General features: G+C 43.8%; 1 protein-coding gene across 3 annotated transcripts in view; it reads left to right on the forward strand.

Moving 5' to 3' along the window:
• LOC138647266 (contactin-4-like) overlaps positions 1 to 26916 on the forward strand; it is a 254562-nt gene that overhangs the window by 90356 nt on the left and 137290 nt on the right. The gene's annotated exons all lie outside the window — the stretch shown is intronic.

Consider the following 26916-nt stretch of genomic DNA (forward strand, 5'->3'; position numbering starts at 1 on the left):
TGTCACTTATACATTGTATCCAGGCAGGACTTGTGCATTGTGTCAAGGTAGGATTTATACATGGTATCCGCCGAGGACCTCTAAATTCTGTTCTGTACTCATCCAGGTGGAATGTGCACATTGTATACAGGGCTGTGGTCTATATATAATACTCCTATAGGATGTATACAGGGCTGTGGTCTATGTATAATACTCCTATAGGATGTATACAGGGCTATGGTCTATATATAATGCTCCTATAGGATGTATACAGGGCTATGGTCTATATATAATACTCCTATAGGATGTATACAGGGCTGTGGTCTATATATAATACTCATATAGGATGCATACTGTGCTGTGGTCTATATATATAATACTCCTATAGGATGTATACAGGGCTATGGGCTATATATAATACTCCTATAGGATGTATACTGTGCTGTGGTCTATATATAATACTCCTATAGGATGTATACAATGCTGTGGTCTATATATAATGCTCCTATAGGATGTATACAGGGCTGTGGTCTATATATAATACTGCTATAGGATGTATACAGGGCTCTGGTCTATGTATAATACTCCTATAGGATGTATACAGGGCTGTGGTCTATGTATAATACTCCTATAGGATGTATACAGGGCTGTGGTCTATATATAATACTGCTATAGGATGTATACAGGGCTGTGGTCTATATGTAATGCTCCTATAGGATGTATACAGGGCTGTGGTCTATATATTATACTGCTATAGGATGTATACAGGGCTGTGGTCTATATATAATACCCCTATAGGGAGTATACAGGGCTATGGTCTATATATAATACTCCTATAGGATGTATATAGGGGTGTGGTCTATATGTAATACCCCTATAGGATGTATACAGGGCTGTGGTCTATATATAATACTCCTATAGGATGTATACAGGGCTGTGGTCTATATATAATACCCCTGTAGGATGTATACAGGGCTGTGGTCTATATATAATACCCCTATAGGATGTATACAGGGCCGTGGTCTATATGTAATACTCCTATAGGATGTATACAGGGCTGTGGTGTATATATAATACTGCTATGGGATATGTACAGGGCTGTGGTGTATATATAATACTCCTATAGGATGTATACAGGGCTGTGGTCTATATATAATACCCCTGTAGGATGTATACAGGGCTGTGGTCTATATATAATACCCCTATAGGATGTATACAGGGCCGTGGTCTATATGTAATACTCCTATAGGATGTATACAGGGCTGTGGTGTATATATAATACTCCTATAGGATGTATACAGGGCTGTGGTCTATATATAATACCCCTATGGGATGTATACAGGGCTGTGGTCTATATATAATACTCCTATAGGATGTATACAGGGCTGTGGTCTATATATAATACTCCTATAGGATGTATACAGGGCTGTGGTCTATATATAATACTCCTATAGGATGTATACAGGGCCGTGGTCTATATGTAATACTCATATAGGATGTATACAGGGCTGTGGTCTATATGTAATACCCCTGTAGGATGTATACAGGGCTATGGTCTATATATAATGCTCCTATAGGGTGTATACTGTGCTGTGGTCTATATGTAATACTCCTATAGGATGTATACAGGGCTGTGGTCTATATATAATACTCCTACAGGATGTATATAGGGGTGTGGTCTATATATAATACTCCTATAGAATGTATACAGGGCTGTGGTCTATATATAATACTCCTATAGAATGTATACAGGGCTGTGGTCTAGATGTAATACCACTATAGGATGTATACAGGGCTGTGGTCTATATATAATACCCCTGTAGGATGTATACAGGGCTGTGGTCTAGATGTAATACCACTATAGGATGTATACAGGGCTGTGGTCTATATATAATACCCCTGTAGGATGTATACAGGGCTGTGGTCTAGATGTAATACCACTATAGGATGTATACAGGGCTGTGGTCTATATATAATACCCCTATAGGATGTATACAGGGCTGTGGTCTATATGTAATATTCCTATAGGATGTATACTGTGCTGTGGTCTATATACACACACATATATATATATATCTGTGTGTATATATATATATATATATACTCCTATAGGATGTATATATTGTATACAGGGCTATGGTCTATATATAATACTTCTATAAGATGTATGTATTGTACTAAGGGCTATGGTCTATATATAATACTTCTATAGGATGTATATAATGTATACAGGGCTATGGTCTATATATTATACTCCTATAGGATGTATATAATGTATACAGGGCTATGGTCTATGTAGAATACTTCTATAAGATGTTTATATTGTACTCAGGGCTGTGGTCTATATATAATACTCCTATATGATGTATACATGGGGTATGGCTTATATATATTACTCCTTTAATATGTATACATTGTAGTCAGAGGTACATTATACGTATGATATACCTATAGGATCTCTTCCGTGTATCCAGGTGTTATTTACACATTACATCCAGCAACTATACACTGTATCAAAGTGGGACAGTGAAATAATCTTCGGTACCTACGTATCCTATAGATGTATATTCTGTTCCTAGCTTTGTATGCAATATCCAGGAGTATATGATGCATTTCTTCTATGTAAAATGAGTGCATTGTATTCAGGGATGATGTATAGACAATGACTGAATGTAGGATAATTACCAGCACTTAGGACACTTCTCACTGTGGCACATATACATTATATCCAGTAGTGATATGTTACATACAGGTGACAGGGTAACACATATAAGTGGACACCACACTGCGTCCATCATATATGCATTGTGTTTAGAGATCAGCTTTCCATGATATGGTATATACTTTGTCTCCAGCAGATCCTTCATGTCCTGCACGGTATACACATTGTCTCAAGGCGGCATTGATACATTGTATCCACTGTGGGCTTCCACCTTCTCTCCAGCACTTCTGCATTCTAGGGAGGTTTGTGCATTTGCAGCTTGTGTGCTGTGCGCTTACTGAGACTCTGGGACAAAACTGGGACAGTCTAGTAAATGTATTGTCTCTGTCAATGGCTGTGACACAAGAGCTCTGTACAGGCGACTGTGTGCAGAACTGCATCTCCAGTAAGTAGACGCTGATCCTTATTATACCTGTGCAGCCCATAGTCAGTCCAACACTAGGGAGCATCTATCTATCTATCTATCTATCTATCTATCTATCTATCTATCTATCTATCTATCTATTATCTATCTATATATCTATCTATCTATCTATCTATCATCTATCATCTATCATCTATCTATCTATCTATCTATCTATCTATCTATCTATCTATCTATCCATCTATCATCTATCCATCTATCATCTATCATCTATCTATCATCTATCTATCTATCTATCTATCTATCTATCTATCTATCTATCTATCTATCTATCTATCTATCATCTATCTATCTATCTATCTATCTATCATCTATCTATCTATCTATCATCTATCTATTATTTATCTATCTATTATTTATCTATCTATCTATCCATCTATCTATCCATCTATCCATCTATCCATCTATCATCTATCCATGTGTAGCTAGATATCAGGTTGTTTATGGAAATATTGCTATGGATTACATAGTATCTCTGTGGGGGCTCCTGCTATGATCCCCACCCTTTCTTTGTATATTCGTTTATATGTATATTGTCTGTATCTTATCACCCCCACTGGGACAGGTCTGTGGATTATTGCACTTAGCTCCCAGGGCTGTTATATAATGTTATTTTTATTAAAGGACAAGTGGGTGTTTCGCCTGACAATGACCGCTGTGTTCTGTATTTCGTAGTATTTTGTTGTTCGCAGGGAGCGTTGGATGTTCTGTATGTTGGGATGAGACTATGTGACAAGTAATAACCCTGGGTGACACTGGATTTGTGGGTTTATCTTGTGATTTCTGGCATTATTGGGGTTCAGCTCAGTATACTGGTTTTCCGCTTCCACTATGAATGAACATTACCATAAGCACAGGTTGTAGAATGTATAGCGGAGGGGGGGAATATTGCAGCGTGGGGGTGTACGGCCCCTGTAGGGTGTGTATTATGGGGGTGGGGTCTAATTATGGGGTGGTGTTCGCTGTATGGGTTACAATAAAACGAAGGCCCTTTGATGTTTGCTGTGTATTTGTTATGTCTATATAAATTATGAGCTGATGATACATGCGATGAGGCTTGTAATGCGTTTTACTACAGTGGAATCCTGCAGACAGCCTTAGTAGAGATCCACGAGATCCTTAATGGGGGGCCACATGCAGAATAATCTACATGTATAATAAGGCATCGTGTTATTCTGTGCCCCAGGAGGAAGCCTGATACTGATACAGTGTATCCTGCAGAGCCGACCCGCTGTGATGTGTGTCTGATGTGTATCCTCTGCTGGTTAATGTCACATACATGATACATTGTAGCCAGGCTGATAACCTGGGCCTGCGATCAGGGCAGTGACATGGTGGAATGTGACCGGATATCACCTAGAACTATCTGGAATAGACTTGGATACAATCTGATCTAACAGACATTGATTGATTGAGCCGAGCCCACGCTGCTTGTTATCTGAAGAGTTTTGCATCGACTTATTACGACTGATTGTCATTTAGTGGCTCCTGCTGTGACCAACTGGCCCTGTCTGAGCCTGATTAAAGCTGCGCCTTGTGCCCCTCGCAGACCCAATATCCACCAGTAATTACCAGTGTTATACGGTGCGCTGCCCAAACTGGCGGCTTCATGTATACAAGTATACAACATGACACACATTACTGGGAGCAGTGTATAACTGGAAGCCATTTTACCCTAATGTAAATTGCAATCAGCGTACCCCCAAAATAACTGAAGCAAGTGTACCCACTATTATCACTGTACCCCAAATATAACTAATGCACCCCCACTACAATTGTTAGTGTACCCCACTATAATCATAAACACTGGTACCCTTACTATGACTGTGATGAATGTACCCCACAATATCTAGGATCACCGAACCCCTCTGTGAATGTAATTGGTGTAACTGACAATAATTGGAATCGATGTACCCCCATTAGGCGTGTTGGCGTACCCCACTAAAACTGGAATCCATTCATCCCCTATAGCAACAGAATTACTGCAGCCCATTATAATCACTAAGGTTACCCCACTATTACTGGACCCAGTATCCCCCACAACCAGTATAGTCCGTGTACCCCAATATCAACTTGGATCACTGTAACCTCTAAAACTGTGACCGGTGTACCCCAACTATTACTGTCCCCCCATTATATTGCACCACTGCATGTTTTATTATAGTAAGTGACCTGACTTAAAGGAGAAAATATTTACACAAATCCTGCAAATATTTATATTCCACTGTTACATTTCACATGGTTGTATTTATCATCACATATAAGAAATTATCCCCAGGAGCTTATACTCTAACGTAAGACAGGGTATCACTCCCATCATCACTGACCCCAGGAGCTTATACTCTAATGTAAGACAGTGTATCAGTCCCATCATCACTGACCCCAGGAGCTTACAATCTAATGTATGACAGTGTATCACTCCCATCATCACTGACCCCAGGAGCTTACAATCTAATGTAAGACAGTGTATCACTCCCATCATCACTGACCCCAGGAGCTTACAATCTAATGTATGACAGTGTATCACTCCCATCATCACTGACCCCAGGAGCTTACAATCTAATGTATGACAGTGTATCACTCCCATCATCACTGACCCCAGGAGCTTACAATCTAATGTAAGACGGTGTATCACTCCCATCATCACTGACCCCAGGAGCTTACAATCTAATGTATGACAGTGTATCACTCCCATCATCACTGACCCCAGGAGCTTACAATCTAATGTAAGACAGTGTATCACTCCCATCATCACTGACCCCAGGAGCTTACAATCTAATGTAAGACAGTGTATCACTCCCATCATCACTGACCCCAGGAGCTTACAATCTAATGTATGACAGTGTATCACTCCCATCATCACTGACCCCAGGAGCTTACAATCTAATGTATGACAGTGTATCACTCCCATCATCACTGACCCCAGGAGCTTACAATCTAATGTAAGACGGTGTATCACTCCCATCATCACTGACCCCAGGAGCTTACAATCTAATGTATGACAGTGTATCACTCCCATCATCACTGACCCCAGGAGCTTACAATCTAATGTAAGACAGTGTATCACTCCCATCATCACTGACCCCAGGAGCTTACAATCTAATGTAAGACAGTGTATCACTCCCATCATCACTGACCCCAGGAGCTTACAATCTAATGTATGACAGGGTATCACTCCCATCATCACTGACCTCAGGAGCTTACAATCTAATGTAAGACAGTGTATCACTCCCATCATCACTGACCCCAGGAGCTTACACTCTAATGTAAGACAGTGTATCACTCCCATCATCACTGACCCCAGGAGCTTACAATCTAATGTAAGACAGTGTATCACTCCCATCATCACTGACCCCAGGAGCTTACAATCTAATGTAAGACAGTGTATCACTCCCATCATCACTGACCCCAGGAGCTTACAATCTAATGTAAGACAGTGTATCACTCCCATCATCACTGACCCCAGGAGCTTACAATCTAATGTATGACAGTGTATCACTCCCATCATCACTGACCCCAGGAGCTTACAATCTAATGTATGACAGTGTATCACTCCCATCATCACTGACCCCAGGAGCTTACAATCTAATGTAAGACAGTGTATCACTCCCATCATCACTGACCCCAGGAGCTTACAATCTAATGTATGACAGTGTATCACTCCCATCATCACTGACCCCAGGAGCTTACAATCTAATGTAAGACAGTGTATCACTCCCATCATCACTGACCCCAGGAGCTTACAATCTAATGTAAGACAGTGTATCACTCCCATCATCACTGACCCCAGGAGCTTACAATCTAATGTAAGACAGTGTATCACTCCCATCATCACTGACCCCAGGAGCTTACAATCTAATGTATGACAGTGTATCACTCCCATCATCACTGACCCCAGGAGCTTACAATCTAATGTAAGACAGTGTATCACTCCCATCATCACTGACCCCAGGAGCTTACAATCTAATGTAAGACAGTGTATCACTCCCATCATCACTGACCCCAGGAGCTTACAATCTAATGTAAGACAGTGTATCACTCCCATCATCACTGACCCCAGGAGCTTACAATCTAATGTAAGACAGTGTATCACTCCCATCATCACTGACCCCAGGAGCTTACAATCTAATGTAAGACAGTGTATCACTCCCATCATCACTGACCCCAGGAGCTTACAATCTAATGTATGACAGTGTATCACTCCCATCATCACTGACCCCAGGAGCTTACAATCTAATGTAAGACAGTGTATCACTCCCATCATCACTGACCCCAGGAGCTTACAATCTAATGTATGACAGGGTATCACTTCCATCATCACTGACCCCAGGAGCTTACAATCTAATGTAAGACAGTGTATCACTCCCATCATCACTGACCCCAGGAGCTTACAATCTAATGTAAGACAGTGTATCACTCCCATCATCACTGACCCCAGGAGCTTACAATCTAATGTATGACAGTGTATCACTCCCATCATCACTGACCCCAGGAGCTTACAATCTAATGTATGACAGTGTATCACTCCCATCATCACTGACCCCAGGAGCTTACAATCTAATGTAAGACAGTGTATCACTCCCATCATCACTGACCCCAGGAGCTTACAATCTAATGTAAGACAGTGTATCACTCCCATCATCACTGACCCCAGGAGCTTACAATCTAATGTAAGACAGTGTATCACTCCCATCATCACTGACCCCAGGAGCTTACAATCTAATGTATGACAGTGTATCACTCCCATCATCACTGACCCCAGGAGCTTACAATCTAATGTAAGACAGTGTATCACTCCCATCATCACTGACCCCAGGAGCTTACAATCTAATGTAAGACAGTGTATCACTCCCATCATCACTGACCCCAGGAGCTTACAATCTAATGTATGACAGTGTATCACTCCCATCATCACTGACCCCAGGAGCTTACAATCTAATGTAAGACAGTGTATCACTCCCATCATCACTGACCCCAGGAGCTTACAATCTAATGTAAGACAGTGTATCACTCCCATCATCACTGACCCCAGGAGCTTACAATCTAATGTAAGACAGTGTATCACTCCCATCATCACTGACCCCAGGAGCTTACAATCTAATGTATGACAGTGTATCACTCCCATCATCACTGACCCCAGGAGCTTACAATCTAATGTATGACAGTGTATCACTCCCATCATCACTGACCCCAGGAGCTTACAATCTAATGTATGACAGTGTATCACTCCCATCATCACTGACCCCAGGAGCTTACAATCTAATGTAAGACAGTGTATCACTCCCATCATCACTGACCCCAGGAGCTTACAATCTAATGTAAAACAGTGTATCACTCCCATCATCACCGACCCCAGGAGCTTACAATCTAATGTATGACAGTGTATCACTCCCATCATCACTGACCCCAGGAGCTTACACTCTAATGTAAGACAGTGTATCACTCCCATCATCACTGACCCCAGGAGCTTACAATCTAATGTATGACAGTGTATCACTCCCATCATCACTGACCCCAGGAGCTTACAATCTAATGTAAGACAGTGTATCACTCCCATCATCACTGACCCCAGGAGCTTACAATCTAATGTAAGACAGTGTATCACTCCCATCATCACTGACCCCAGGAGCTTACAATCTAATGTATGACAGTGTATCACTCCCATCATCACTGACCCCAGGAGCTTACAATCTAATGTAAGACAGTGTATCACTCCCATCATCACTGACCCCAGGAGCTTACAATCTAATGTAAGACAGTGTATCACTCCCATCATCACTGACCCCAGGAGCTTACAATCTAATGTATGACAGTGTATCACTCCCATCATCACTGACCCCAGGAGCTTACAATCTAATGTAAGACAGTGTATCACTCCCATCATCACTGACCCCAGGAGCTTACAATCTAATGTATGACAGTGTATCACTCCCATCATCCCTGACCCCAGGAGCTTACAATCTAATGTATGACAGTGTATCACTCCCATCATCACTGACCCAGGAGCTTACAATCTAATGTGTGACAGTGTATCACTCCCATCATCACTGACCCCAGGAGCTTACAATCTAATGTGTGACAGTGTATCACTCCCATCATCACTGACCCCAGGAGCTTACAATCTAATGTAAGACAGTGTATCACTCCCATCATCACTGACCCCAGGAGCTTACAATCTAATGTGTGACAGTGTATCACTCCCATCATCACTGACCCCAGGAGCTTACAATCTAATGTAAGACAGTGTATCACTCCCATCATCACTGACCCCAGGAGCTTACAATCTAATGTAAGACAGTGTATCACTCCCATCATCACTGACCCCAGGAGCTTACACTCTAATGTAAGACAGTGTATCACTCCCATCATCACTGACCCCAGGAGCTTACAATCTAATGTAAGACAGTGTATCACTCCCATCATCACTGACCCCAGGAGCTTACAATCTAATGTAAGACAGTGTATCACTCCCATCATCACTGACCCCAGGAGCTTACAATCTAATGTAAGACAGTGTATCACTCCCATCATCACTGACCCCAGGAGCTTACAATCTAATGTAAGACAGTGTATCACTCCCATCATCACTGACCCCAGGAGCTTACACTCTAATGTATGACAGTGTATCACTCCCATCATCACTGACCACAAGAGCTTACACTATAATGTAAGACAAGGTATCACTCCCATCATCACTGACCCCAGGAGCTTACAATCTAATGTAAGACGGTGTATCACTCCCATCATCACTGACCCCAGGAGCTTACACTCTAATGTAAGACAGTGTATCACTCCCATCATCACTGACCCCAGGAGCTTACAATCTAATGTAAGACAGTGTATCACTCCCATCATCACTGACCCCAGGAGCTTACAATCTAATGTAAGACAAGGTATCACTCCCATCATCACTGACCCCAGGAGCTTACAATCTAATGTAAGACGGTGTATCACTCCCATCATCACTGACCCCAGGAGCTTACAATCTAATGTAAGAAAGTGCATCACTCCCATCATCACTGACCCCAGGAGCTTACAATCTAATGTAAGACGGTGTATCACTCCCATCATCACTGACCCCAGGAGCTTACAATCTAATGTAAGACGGTGTATCACTCCCATCATCACTGACCCCAGGAGCTTACAATCTAATGTAAGACGGTGTATCACTCCCATCATCACTGACCCCAGGAGCTTACAATCTAATGTAAGAAAGTGCATCACTCCCATCATCACTGACCCCAGGAGCTTACAATCTAATGTATGACAGTGTATCACTCCCATCATCACTGACCCCAGGAGCTTACAATCTAATGTAAGACGGTGTATCACTCCCATCATCACTGACCCCAGGAGCTTACAATCTAATGTAAGACGGTGTATCACTCCCATCATCACTGACCCCAGGAGCTTACAATCTAATGTAAGACGGTGTATCACTCCCATCATCACTGACCCCAGGAGCTTACACTCTAATGTAAGACAGTGTATCACTCCCATCATCACTGACCCCAGGAGCTTACACTCTAATGTAAGACAGTGTATCACTCCCATCATCACTGAGCCCAGGAGCTTACAATCTAATGTATGACATTGTATCACTCCCATCATCACTGACCTCAGGAGCTTACAATCTAATGTATGACAGTGTATCACTCCCATCATCACTGACCCCAGGAGCTTACAATCTAATGTAAGACAGGGTATCACTCCCATCATCACTGACCTCAGGAGCTTACAATCTAATGTAAGACAGTGTATCACTCCCATCATCACTGACCCCAGGAGCTTACAATCTAATGTAAGACAGGGTATCACTCCCATCATCACTGACCTCAGGAGCTTACAATCTAATGTAAGACAGTGTATCACTCCCATCATCACTGACCCCAGGAGCTTACAGTCTAATGTATGACATTGTATCACTCCCATCATCACTGAACCCAGGAGCTTACAATCTAATGTATGACAGGGTATCACTCCCATCATCACTGACCCCAGGAGCTTACAGTCTAATGTATGACATTGTATCACTCCCATCAACACTGACCCCAGGAGCTTACAATCTAATGTATGACAGGGTATCACTCCCATCATCACTGACCCCAGGAGCTTACAATCTAATGTAAGACAGTGTATCACTCCCATCATCACTGACCCCAGGAGCTTACAATCTAATGTAAGACAGTGTATCACTCCCATCATCACTGACCCCAGGAGCTTACAATCTAATGTAAGACAGTGTATCACTCCCATCATCACTGACCCCAGGAGCTTACAATCTAATGTAAGACAGTGTATCACTCCCATCATCACTGACCCCAGGAGCTTACAATCTAATGTATGACAGTGTATCACTCCTATCATCACTGACCCCAGGAGCTTACAATCTAATGTAAGACGGTGTATCACTCCCATCATCACTGACCCCAGGAGCTTACAATCTAATGTAAGACGGTGTATCACTCCCATCATCACTGACCCCAGGAGCTTACACTCTAATGTAAGACAGTGTATCACTCCCATCATCACTGACCCCAGGAGCTTACACTCTAATGTAAGACAGTGTATCACTCCCATCATCACTGAGCCCAGGAGCTTACAATCTAATGTATGACATTGTATCACTCCCATCATCACTGACCTCAGGAGCTTACAATCTAATGTATGACAGTGTATCACTCCCATCATCACTGACCCCAGGAGCTTACAATCTAATGTAAGACAGGGTATCACTCCCATCATCACTGACCTCAGGAGCTTACAATCTAATGTAAGACAGTGTATCACTCCCATCATCACTGACCCCAGGAGCTTACAATCTAATGTAAGACAGGGTATCACTCCCATCATCACTGACCTCAGGAGCTTACAATCTAATGTAAGACAGTGTATCACTCCCATCATCACTGACCCCAGGAGCTTACAGTCTAATGTATGACATTGTATCACTCCCATCATCACTGAACCCAGGAGCTTACAATCTAATGTATGACAGGGTATCACTCCCATCATCACTGACCCCAGGAGCTTACAGTCTAATGTATGACATTGTATCACTCCCATCAACACTGACCCCAGGAGCTTACAATCTAATGTATGACAGGGTATCACTCCCATCATCACTGACCCCAGGAGCTTACAATCTAATGTAAGACAGTGTATCACTCCCATCATCACTGACCCCAGGAGCTTACAATCTAATGTAAGACAGTGTATCACTCCCATCATCACTGACCCCAGGAGCTTACAATCTAATGTAAGACAGTGTATCACTCCCATCATCACTGACCCCAGGAGCTTACAATCTAATGTAAGACAGTGTATCACTCCCATCATCACTGACCCCAGGAGCTTACAATCTAATGTATGACAGTGTATCACTCCTATCATCACTGACCCCAGGAGCTTACAATCTAATGTATGACAGGGTATCACTCCCATCATCACTGACCCCAGGAGCTTACAATCTAATGTATGACAGTGTATCACTCCCATCATCATTGACCCCAGGAGCTTACAATCTAATGTAAGACAGTGTATCACTCCCATCATCACTGACCCCAGGAGCTTACAATCTAATGTAAGACAGTGTATCACTCCCATCATCACTGACCCCAGGAGCTTACACTCTAATGTATGACCGTGTATCACTCCCATCATCATTGACCCCAGGAGCTTACACTCTAATGTATGACCGTGTATCACTCCCATCATCACTGACCCCAGGAGCTTACACTCTAATGTATGACAGTGTATCACTCCCATCATCACTGACCCCAGGAGCTTACAATCTAATGTAAGACAGTGTATCACTCCCATCATCACTGACCCCAGGAGCTTACAATCTAATGTATGACAGTGTATCACTCCCATCATCACTGACCCCAGGAGCTTACAATCTAATGTAAGACAGGGTATCACTCCCATCATCACTGACCCCAGGAGCTTACAATCTAATGTAAGACAGGGTATCACTCCTATCATCACTGACCCCAGGAGCTTACAATCTAATGTATGACAGTGTATCACTCCCATCATCACTGACCCCAGGAGCTTACAATCTAATGTATGACAGTGTATCACTCCCATCATCACTGACCCCAGGAGCTTACACTCTAATGTAAGACAGTGTATCACTCCCATCATCATTGACCCCAGGAGCTTACAATCTAATGTATGACAGTGTATCACTCCCATCATCACTGACCCCAGGAGCTTACAATCTAATGTTAGACAGTGTATCACTCCCATCATTACTGACCCCAGGAGCTTACAATCTAATGTATGACAGTGTATCACTCCCATCATCATTGACCCCAGGAGCTTACAATCTAATGTATGACAGTGTATCACTCCCATCATCACTGACCCCAGGAGCTTACAATCTAATGTAAGACAGTGTATCACTCCCATCATCACTGACCCCAGGAGCTTACAGTCTAATGGATGACAGTGTATCACTCCCATCATCATTGACCCCAGGAGCTTACAATCTAATGTATGACAGTGTATCACTCCCATCATCACTGACCCCAGGAGCTTACACTCTAATGTAAGACAGTGTATCACTCCCATCATCATTGACCCCAGGAGCTTACAATCTAATGTATGACAGTGTATCACTCCCATCATCACTGACCCCAGGAGCTTACAATCTAATGTTAGACAGTGTATCACTCCCATCATCATTGACCCCAGGAGCTTACAATCTAATGTATGACAGTGTATCACTCCCATCATCACTGACCCCAGGAGCTTACAATCTAATGTATGACAGTGTATCACTCCCATCATCACTGACCCCAGGAGCTTACAATCTAATGTAAGACAGTGTATCACTCCCATCATCACTGACCCCAGGAGCTTACAATCTAATGTAAGACAGTGTATCACTCCCATCATCACTGACCCCAGGAGCTTACACTCTAATGTAAGACAGTGTATCACTCCCATCATCACTGACCCCAGGAGCTTACAATCTAATGTAAGACAGTGTATCACTCCCATCATCACTGACCCCAGGAGCTTACAATCTAATGTATGACAGTGTGTCACTCCCATCATCACTGACCCCAGGAGCTTACAATCTAATGTATGACAGTGTATCACTCCCATCATCACTGACCCCAGGAGCTTACACTCTAATGTAAGACAGTGTATCACTCCCATCATCACTGACCCCAGGAGCTTACAATCTAATGTAAGACAGTGTATCACTCCCATCATCATTGACCCCAGGAGCTTACAATCTAATGTATGACAGTGTGTCACTCCCATCATCACTGACCCCAGGAGCTTACAATCTAATGTAAGACAGTGTATCACTCCCATCATCACTGACCCCAGGAGCTTACAATCTAATGTAAGACAGTGTATCACTCCCATCATCACTGACCCCAGGAGCTTACAATCTAATGTATGACAGTGTATCACTCCCATCATCACTGACCCCAGGAGCTTACACTCTAATGTAAGACAGTGTATCACTCCCATCATCATTGACCCCAGGAGCTTACAATCTAATGTATGACAGTGTGTCACTCCCATCATCACTGACCCCAGGAGCTTACAATCTAATGTTAGACAGTGTATCACTCCCATCATCACTGACCCCAGGAGCTTACAGTCTAATGTATGACAGTGTATCACTCCCATCATCACTGACCCCAGGAGCTTACAGTCTAATGTATGACAGTGTATCACTCCCATCATCACTGACCCCAGGAGCTTACAATCTAATGTAAGACAGTGTATCACTCCCATCATCACTGACCCCAGGAGCTTACAGTCTAATGTATGACAGTGTATCACTCCCATCATCACCGACCCCAGGAGCTTACAATCTAATGTAAGACAGTGTATCACTCCCATCATCACCGACCCCAGGAGCTTACACTCTAATGTATGACAGGGTATCACTCCCATCATCACTGACCTCAGGAGCTTACAATCTAATGTAAGACAGTGTATCACTCCCATCATCACTGACCCCAGGAGCTTACAGTCTAATGTAAGACAGTGTATCACTCCCATCATCACTGACCCCAGGAGCTTACAATCTAATGTATGACAGTGTATCACTCCCATCATCACTGACCCCAGGAGCTTACAATCTAATGTAAGACAGGGTATCACTCCCATCATCACTGACCCCAGGAGCTTACAATCTAATGTAAGACAGTGTATCACTCCCATCATCACTGACCCCAGGAGCTTATACTCTAATGTAAGACAGTGTATCACTCCCATCATCACTGACCCCAGGAGCTTACAATCTAATGTATGACAGTGTATCACTCCCATCATCACTGACCCCAGGAGCTTATACTCTAATGTAAGACAGTGTATCACTCCCATCATCACTGACCCCAGGAGCTTATACTCTAATGTATGACAGTGTATCACTCCCATCATCACTGACCCCAGGAGCTTATACTCTAATGTAAGACAGTGTATCACTCCCATCATCACTGACCCCAGGAGCTTACAATCTAATGTAAGACAGTGTATCACTCCCATCATCACTGACCCCAGGAGCTTATACTCTAATGTAAGACAGTGTATCACTCCCATCATCACTGACCCCAGGAGCTTACAATCTAATGTATGACAGTGTATCACTCCCATCATCACTGACCCCAGGAGCTTACAATCTAATGTAAGACAGTGTATCACTCCCATCATCACTGACCCCAGGAGCTTACAATCTAATGTATGACAGTGTATCACTCCCATCATCACTGACCCCAGGAGCTTACAATCTAATGTAAGACAGTGTATCACTCCCATCATCACTGACCCCAGGAGCTTACAATCTAATGTAAGACAGTGTATCACTCCCATCATCACTGACCCCAGGAGCTTATACTCTAATGTAAGACAGTGTATCACTCCCATCATCACTGACCCCAGGAGCTTACAATCTAATGTATGACAGTGTATCACTCCCATCATCACTGACCCCAGGAGCTTATACTCTAATGTAAGACAGTGTATCACTCCCATCATCACTGACCCCAGGAGCTTACAATCTAATGTATGACAGTGTATCACTCCCATCATCACTGACCCCAGGAGCTTACACTCTAATGTAAGACAGCGTATCACTCCCATCATCACTGACCCCAGGAGCTCACAATCTAATGTAAGACAGTGTATCACTCCCATCATCACTGACCCCAGGAGCTTATACTCTAATGTAAGACAGTGTATCACTCCCATCATCACCGACCCCAGGAGCTTACAATCTAATGTAAGACAGTGTATCACTCCCATCATCCCTGACCCCAGGAGCTTACAATCTAATGTAAGACAGTGTATCACTCCCATCATCACCGACCCCAGGAGCTTACAATCTAATGTAAGACAGTGTATCACTCCCATCATCACTGACCCCAGGAGCTTACAATATAATGTATGACAGGGTATCACTCCCATCATCACTGACCCCAGGAGCTTATACTCTATTGTAAGACAGTGTATCACTCCCATCATCACTGGCCCCAGGAGCTTACAATCTAATGTATGACAGTGTATCACTCCCATCATCACTGACCCCAGGAGCTTACAATCTAATGTATGACAGTGTATCACTCCCATCATCACTGACCCCAGGAGCTTACAATCTAATGTATGACAGTGTATCACTCCCATCATCACTGACCCCAGGAGCTTACAATCTAATGTAAGACAGTGTATCTCTCCCATCATCACCGACCCCAGGAGCTTACAATCTAATGTAAGACAGTGTATCACTCCCATCATCACTGACCCCAGGAGCTTATACTCTAATGTAAGACAGTGTATCACTCCCATCATCACCGACCCCAGGAGCTTACAATCTAATGTAAGACAGTGTATCACTCCCATCATCACTGACCCCAGGAGCTTACAATCTAATGTATGACAGGGTATCACTCCCATCATCACTGACCCCAGGAGTTTATACTCTAATGTAAGACAGTGTATCACTCCCATCATCACTGGCCCCAGGAGCTTACAATCTAATGTATGACAGGGTATCACTCCCATCATCACTGACCCCAGGAGCTTACAATCTAATGTAAGACAGTGTATCACTCCCATCATCACTGACCCCAGGAGCTTACAATCTAATGTAAGACAGTGTATCACTCCCATCATCACTGACCCCAGGAGCTTATAATCTAATGTAAGACAGTGTATCACTCCCATCATCACTGACCCCAGGAGCTTACAATCTAATGTAAGACAGTGTATCACTCCCATCATCACTGACCCCAGGAGCTTACAATCTAATGTAAGACAGGGTATCACTCCCATCATCACTTACCTCAGGAGCTTACAATCTAATGTATGACAGTGTATCACTCCCATCATCACTGACCCCAGGAGCTTACACTCTAATGTAAGACAGTGTATCACTCCCATCATCACTGACCCCAGGAGCTTACAGTCTAATGTATGACAGTGTATCACTCCCATCATCACTGACCCCAGGAGCTTACAATCTAATGTAAGACAGGGTATCACTCCCATCATCACTGACCCCAGGAGCTTACAATCTAATGTATGACAGTGTATCACTCCCATCATCACTGACCCCTGGAGCTTACAATCTAATGTATGACAGTGTATCACTCCCATCATCACTGACCCCAGGAGCTTACAATCTAATGTATGACAGTGTATCACTCCCATCATCACTGACCCCAGGAGCTTACAATCTAATGTATGACAGTGTATCACTCCCATCATCACTGACCCCAGGAGCTTACAATCTAATGTAAGAGGGTATCACTCCCATCATCACTGACCCCAGGAGCTTACAATCTAATGTATGACAGTGTATCACTCCCATCATCACTGACCCCAGGAGCTTACAATCTAATGTATGACAGGGTATCACTCCCATCATCACTGACCCCAGGAGCTTACAATCTAATGTATGACAGTGTATCACTCCCATCATCACTGACCCCAGGAGCTTACAATCTAATGTAAGACGGTGTATCACTCCCATCATCACTGACCCCAGGAGCTTACAATCTAATGTAAGACAGTGTATCACTCCCATCATCGCTGACCTCAGGAGCTTACAATCTAATGTATGACAGTGTATCACTCCCATCATCACTGACCCCAGGAGCTTACAATCTAATGTAAGACAGTGTATCACTCCCATCATCACCGACCCCAGGAGCTTACAATCTAATGTATGACAGTGTATCACTCCCATCATCACTGACCCCAGGAGCTTACAATCTAATGTAAGACAGTGTATCACTCCCATCATCACTGACCCCAGGAGCTTACAATCTAATGTAAGACAGTGTATCACTCCCATCATCCCTGACCCCAGGAGCTTACACTCTAATGTAAGACAGTGTATCACTCCCATCATCACTGACCCCAGGAGCTTACAATCTAATGTAAGACAGTGTATCACTCCCATCATCACTGACCCCAGGAGCTTACAATCTAATGTAAGACAGTGTATCACTCCCATCATCACTGACCCCAGGAGCTTACAATCTAATGTAAGACAGTGTATCACTCCCATCATCCCTGACCCCAGGAGCTTACACTCTAATGTAAGACAGTGTATCACTCCCATCATCACTGACCCCAGGAGCTTACAATCTAATGTAAGACAGGGTATCACTCCCATCATCACTGACCCCAGGAGCTTACAATCTAATGTAAGACAGTGTATCACTCCCATCATCACTGACCCCAGGAGCTTACAATCTAATGTATGACAGTGTATCACTCCCATCATCCCTGACCCCAGGAGCTTACAATCTAATGTAAGACAGTGTATCACTCCCATCATCACTGACCCCAGGAGCTTACAGTCTAATGTAAGACAGTGTATCACTCCCATCATCACTGACCCCAGGAGCTTACAGTCTAATGTATGACAGTGTATCACTCCCATCATCACTGATCCCAGGAGCTTACACTCTAATGTAAGACAGTGTATCACTCCCATCATCACTGACCCCAGGAGCTTACAGTCTAATGTATGACAGTGTATCACTTCCATCATCACTGACCCCAGGAGCTTACAATCTAATGTAAGACAGGGTATCACTCCCATCATCACTGACCCCAGGAGCTTACAATCTAATGTAAGACAGTGTATCACTCCCATCATCACTGACCCCAGGAGCTTACAATCTAATGTAAGACAGTGTATCACTCCCATCATCACTGACCCCAGGAGCTTACAATCTAATGTAAGACAGTGTATCACTCCCATCATCACTGACCCCAGGAGCTTACAATCTAATGTAAGACAGTGTATCACTCCCATCATCCCTGACCCCAGGAGCTTACAATCTAATGTAAGACAGTGTATCACTCCCATCATCACCGACCCCAGGAGCTTACAATCTAATGTAAGACAGGGTATCACTCCCATCATCACTGACCCCAGGAGCTTACAATCTAATGTAAGACAGGGTATCACTCCCATCATCACTGACCCCAGGAGCTTACAATCTAATGTAAGACAGTGTATCACTCCCATCATCACTGACCCCAGGAGCTTACAATCTAATGTAAGACAGTGTATCACTCCCATCATCCCTGACCCCAGGAGCTTACAATCTAATGTAAGACAGTGTATCACTCCCATCATCACTGACCCCAGGAGCTTACAATCTAATGTAAGACAGGGTATCACTCCCATCATCACTGACCCCAGGAGCTTACAATCTAATGTAAGACAGTGTATCACTCCCATCATCCCTGACCCCAGGAGCTTACAATCTAATGTAAGACAGTGTATCACTCCCATCATCACCGACCCCAGGAGCTTACAATCTAATGTAAGACAGGGTATCACTCCCATCATCACTGACCCCAGGAGCTTACAATCTAATGTAAGACAGGGTATCACTCCCATCATCACTGACCCCAGGAGCTTACAATCTAATGTAAGACAGTGTATCACTCCCATCATCACTGACCCCAGGAGCTTACAATCTAATGTAAGACAGTGTATCACTCCCATCATCCCTGACCCCAGGAGCTTACAATCTAATGTAAGACAGTGTATCACTCCCATCATCACTGACCCCAGGAGCTTACAATCTAATGTAAGACAGTGTATCACTCCCATCATCACTGACCCCAGGAGCTTACAATCTAATGTAAGACAGGGTATCACTCCCATCATCACTGACCCCAGGAGCTTACAATCTAATGTAAGACAGTGTATCACTCCCATCATCACTGACCCCAGGAGCTTACAATCTAATGTAAGACAGTGTATCACTCCCATCATCCCTGACCCCAGGAGCTTACAATCTAATGTAAGACAGTGTATCACTCCCATCATCACTGACCCCAGGAGCTTACAATCTAATGTAAGACAGTGTATCACTCCCATCATCACTGACCCCAGGAGCTTACAATCTAATGTATGACAGTGTATCACTCCCATCATCCCTGACCCCAGGAGCTTACAATCTAATGTAAGACAGTGTATCACTCCCATCATCACTGACCCCAGGAGCTTACAATCTAATGTAAGACAGTGTATCACTCCCATCATCACTGACCCCAGGAGCTTACAATCTAATGTATGACAGTGTATCACTCCCATCATCACTGACCACAAGAGCTTACAATCTAATGTATGACAGTGTATCACTCCCATCATCACTGACCCCAGGAGCTTACAATCTAATGTATGACAGTGTATCACTCCCATCATCACTGACCCCAGGAGCTTACAATCTAATGTAAGACAGTGTATCACTCCCATCATCACTGACCCCAGGAGCTTACAATCTAATGTAAGACAGTGTATCACTCCCATCATCACTGACCCCAGGAGCTTACAATCTAATGTATGACAGTGTATCACTCCCATCATCACTGACCCCAGGAGCTTACAAGCTAATGTAAGACAGTGTATCACTCCCATCATCACTGACCCCAGGAGCTTACAATCTAATGTAAGACAGTGTATCACTCCCATCATCATTGACCCCAGGAGCTTACAATCTAATGTATGACAGTGTATCACTCCCATCATCACTGACCCCAGGAGCTTACAATCTAATGTAAGACAGTGTATCACTCCCATCATCACTGACCCCAGGAGCTTACAATATAATGTAAGACAGGGTATCACTCCCATCATCACTGACCCCAGGAGCTTACAATCTAATGTATGACAGTGTATCACTCCCATCATCACTGACCCCAGGAGCTTACAATCTAATGTAAGACAGTGTATCACTCCCATCATCACTGACCCCAGGAGCTTACAATCTAATGTATGACAGTGTATCACTCCCATCATCACTGACCCCAGGAGCTTACAATCTAATGTAAGACAGTGTATCACTCCCATCATCACTGACCCCAGGAGCTTACAATCTAATGTATGACAGTGTATCACTCCCATCATCACTGACCCCAGGAGCTTACAATCTAATGTAAGACAGTGTATCACTCCCATCATCACTGACCCCAGGAGCTTACAATCTAATGTAAGACAGTGTATCACTCCCATCATCCCTGACCCCAGGAGCTTACAATCTAATGTAAGACAGTGTATCACTCCCATCATCCCTGACCCCAGGAGCTTACAGTCTAATGTAAGACAGTGTATCACTCCCATCATCACTGACCCCAGGAGCTTACAATCTAATGTAAGACAGTGTATCACTCCCATCATCACTGACCCCAGGAGCTTACAATCTAATGTATGACAGTGTATCACTCCCATCATCACTGACCCCAGGAGCTTACAATCTAATATAAGACAGTGTATCACTCCCATCATCACTGACCCCAGGAGCTTACAATCTAATGTAAGACAGTGTATCACTCCCATCATCACTGACCCCAGGAGCTTACAATCTAATGTATGACAGTGTATCACTCCCATCATCACTGACCCCAGGAGCTTACAAGCTAATGTAAGACAGTGTATCACTCCCATCATCACTGACCCCAGGAGCTTACAATCTAATGTAAGACAGGGTATCACTCCCATCATCACTGACCCCAGGAGCTTACAATCTAATGTAAGACAGGGTATCACTCCCATCATCACTGACCCCAGGAGCTTACAATCTAATGTAAGACAGTGTATCACTCCCATCATCACCGACCCCAGGAGCTTACAATCTAATGTAAGACAGTGTATCACTCCCATCATCACTGACCCCAGGAGCTTACAGTCTAATGTAAGACAGTGTATCACTCCCATCATCACTGACCCCAGGAGCTTACAATCTAATGTAAGACAGGGTATCACTCCCATCATCACTGACCCCAGGAGCTTACAATCTAATGTAAGACAGGGTATCACTCCCATCATCACTGACCCCAGGAGCTTACAATCTAATGTAAGACAGTGTATCACTCCCATCATCACCGACCCCAGGAGCTTACAATCTAATGTAAGACAGTGTATCACTCCCATCATCACTGACCCCAGGAGCTTACAATCTAATGTAAGACAGTGTATCACTCCCATCATCACTGACCCCAGGAGCTTACAATCTAATGTAAGACAGGGTATCACTCCCATCATCACTGACCCCAGGAGCTTACAATCTAATGTAAGACAGTGTATCACTCCCATCATCACTGACCCCAGGAGCTTACAATCTAATGTATGACAGTGTTTCACTCCCATCATCACTGACCCCAGGAGCTTACACTCTAATGTATGACAGGGTATCACTCCCATCATCACTGACCCCAGGAGCTTACAATCTAATGTAAGACAGGGTATCACTCCCATCATCACTGACCCCAGGAGCTTACAATCTAATGTAAGACATTGTATCACTCCCATCATCACTGACCCCAGGAGCTTACAGTCTAATGTATGACAGTGTATCACTCCCATCATCACTGACCCCAGGAGCTTACACTCTAATGTATGACAGGGTATCACTCCCATCATCACTGACCCCAGGAGCTTACAATCTAATGTAAGACAGGGTATCACTCCCATCATCACTGACCCCAGGAGCTTACAATCTAATGTAAGACATTGTATCACTCCCATCATCACTGACCCCAGGAGCTTACAGTCTAATGTAAGACAGGGTATCACTCCCATCATCACTGACCCCAGGAGCTTACACTCTAATGTATGACAGTGTATCACTCCCATCATCACTGACCCCAGGAGCTTACAATCTAATGTAAGACAGTGTATCACTCCCATCATCACCGACCCCAGGAGCTTACAATCTAATGTAAGACAGTGTATCACTCCCATCATCACCGACCCCAGGAGCTTACAATCTAATGTAAGACAGGGTATCACTCCCATCATCACTGACCCCAGGAGCTTACACTCTAATGTATGACAGTGTATCACTCCCATCATCACCGACCCCAGGAGCTTACAAGCTTATGTAAGACAGTGTATCACTCCCATCATCACTGACCCCAGGAGCTTACAATCTAATGTAAGACAGGGTATCACTCCCATCATCACTGACCCCAGGAGCTTACAATCTAATGTAAGACAGTGTATCACTCCCATCATCACTGACCCCAGGAGCTTACAATCTAATGTAAGACAGGGTATCACTCCCATCATCACTGACCCCAGGAGCTTACAATCTAATGTAAGACAGGGTATCACTCCCATCATCACTGACCCCAGGAGCTTACACTCTAATGTATGACAGTGTATCACTCCCATCATCACCGACCCCAGGAGCTTACAATCTAATGTATGACAGTGTATCACTCCCATCATCACTGACCCCAGGAGCTTACAATCTAATGTAAGACAGGGTATCACTCCCATCATCACTAACCCCAGGAGCTTACAAGCTTATGTAAGACAGTGTATCACTCCCATCATCACTGACCCCAGGAGCTTACAATCTAATGTAAGACAGGGTATCACTCCCATCATCACTAACCCCAGGAGCTTACAAGCTTATGTAAGACAGTGTATCACTCCCATCATCACTGACCCCAGGAGCTTACAATCTAATGTAAGACAGGGTATCACTCCCATCATCACTGACCCCAGGAGCTTACAATCTAATGTAAGACAGTGTATCACTCCCATCATCACTGACCCCAGGAGCTTACAATCTAATGTAAGACAGGGTATCACTCCCATCATCACTGACCCCAGGAGCTTACAATCTAATGTAAGACAGGGTATCACTCCCATCATCATTGACCCCAGGAGCTTACAATCTAATGTAAGACAGTGTATCACTCCCATCATCACTGACCCCAGGAGCTTACAATCTAATGTATGACAGTGTATCACTCCCATCATCACTGACCCCAGGAGCTTACAATCTAATGTATGACAGTGTATCACTCCCATCATCATTGACCCCAGGAGCTTACAATCTAATGTAAGACAGTGTATCACTCCCATCATCACTGACCCCAGGAGCTTACAATCTAATGTATGACAGTGTATCACTCCCATCATCATTGACCCCAGGAGCTTACAATCTAATGTAAGACAGTGTATCACTCCCATCATCATTGACCCCAGGAGCTTACAATCTAATGTAAGACAGTGTATCACTCCCATCATCACTGACCCCAGGAGCTTACAATCTAATGTATGACAGTGTATCACTCCCATCATCACCGACCCCAGGAGCTTACAATCTAATGTAAGACAGTGTATCACTCCCATCATCACTGACCCCAGGAGCTTACAATCTAATGTAAGACAGTGTATCACTCCCATCATCACTGACCCCAGGAGCTTACAATCTAATGTAAGACAGGGTATCACTCCCATCATCACTGACCCCAGGAGCTTACAATCTAATGTAAGACATTGTATCACTCCCATCATCACTGACCCCAGGAGCTTACAGTCTAATGTATGACAGTGTATCACTCCCATCATCACTGACCCCAGGAGCTTACACTCTAATGTATGACAGGGTATCACTCCCATCATCACTGACCCCAGGAGCTTACAATCTAATGTAAGACAGGGTATCACTCCCATCATCACTGACCCCAGGAGCTTACAATCTAATGTAAGACATTGTATCACTCCCATCATCACTGACCCCAGGAGCTTACAGTCTAATGTAAGACAGGGTATCACTCCCATCATCACTGACCCCAGGAGCTTACACTCTAATGTATGACAGTGTATCACTCCCATCATCACTGACCCCAGGAGCTTACAATCTAATGTAAGACATTGTATCACTCCCATCATCACTGACCCCAGGAGCTTACAGTCTAATGTAAGACAGTGTATCACTCCCATCATCACTGACCTCAGGAGCTTACAATCTAATGTAAGACAGTGTATCACTCCCATCATCACTGACCCCAGGAGCTTACAATCTAATGTATGACAGTGTATCACTCCCATCATCACCGACCCCAGGAGCTTACAATCTAATGTAAGACAGTGTATCACTCCCATCATCACTGACCCCAGGAGCTTACAATCTAATGTAAGACAGTGTATCACTCCCATCATCACTGACCCCAGGAGCTTACAATCTAATGTAAGACAGGGTATCACTCCCATCATCACTGACCCCAGGAGCTTACAATCTAATGTAAGACATTGTATCACTCCCATCATCACTGACCCCAGGAGCTTACAATCTAATGTATGACAGTGTATCACTCCCATCATCACCGACCCCAGGAGCTTACAATCTAATGTAAGACAGTGTATCACTCCCATCATCACTGACCCCAGGAGCTTACAATCTAATGTAAGACAGTGTATCACTCCCATCATCACTGACCCCAGGAGCTTACAATCTAATGTAAGACAGGGTATCACTCCCATCATCACTGACCCCAGGAGCTTACAATCTAATGTAAGACAGTGTATCACTCCCATCATCACTGACCCCAGGAGCTTACAATCTAATGTAAGACAGTGTATCACTCCCATCATCATTGACCCCAGGAGCTTACAATCTAATGTAAGACAGTGTATCACTCCCATCATCACTGACCCCAGGAGCTTACAATCTAATGTATGACAGTGTATCACTCCCATCATCACCGACCCCAGGAGCTTACAATCTAATGTAAGACAGTGTATCACTCCCATCATCACTGACCCCAGGAGCTTACAATCTAATGTAAGACAGTGTATCACTCCCATCATCACTGACCCCAGGAGCTTACAATCTAATGTAAGACAGGGTATCACTCCCATCATCACTGACCCCAGGAGCTTACAATCTAATGTATGACAGGGTATCACTCCCATCATCACTGACCCCAGGAGCTTACAATCTAATGTAAGACATTGTATCACTCCCATCATCACTGACCCCAGGAGCTTACAGTCTAATGTATGACAGTGTATCACTCCCATCATCACTGACCCCAGGAGCTTACACTCTAATGTATGACAGGGTATCACTCCCATCATCACTGACCCCAGGAGCTTACAATCTAATGTAAGACAGGGTATCACTCCCATCATCACTGACCCCAGGAGCTTACAATCTAATGTAAGACATTGTATCACTCCCATCATCACTGACCCCAGGAGCTTACAGTCTAATGTAAGACAGGGTATCACTCCCATCATCACTGACCCCAGGAGCTTACACTCTAATGTATGACAGTGTATCACTCCCATCATCACTGACCCCAGGAGCTTACAATCTAATGTAAGACATTGTATCACTCCCATCATCACTGACCCCAGGAGCTTACAGTCTAATGTAAGACAGTGTATCACTCCCATCATCACCGACCCCAGGAGCTTACAATCTAATGTAAGACAGTGTATCACTCCCATCATCACCGACCCCAGGAGCTTACAATCTAATGTAAGACA

This window comes from Ranitomeya imitator, chromosome 8 (assembly GCF_032444005.1).
Source record: "Ranitomeya imitator isolate aRanImi1 chromosome 8, aRanImi1.pri, whole genome shotgun sequence".
In the NCBI taxonomy this organism is placed as follows: Eukaryota; Metazoa; Chordata; class Amphibia; order Anura; family Dendrobatidae; genus Ranitomeya; species Ranitomeya imitator.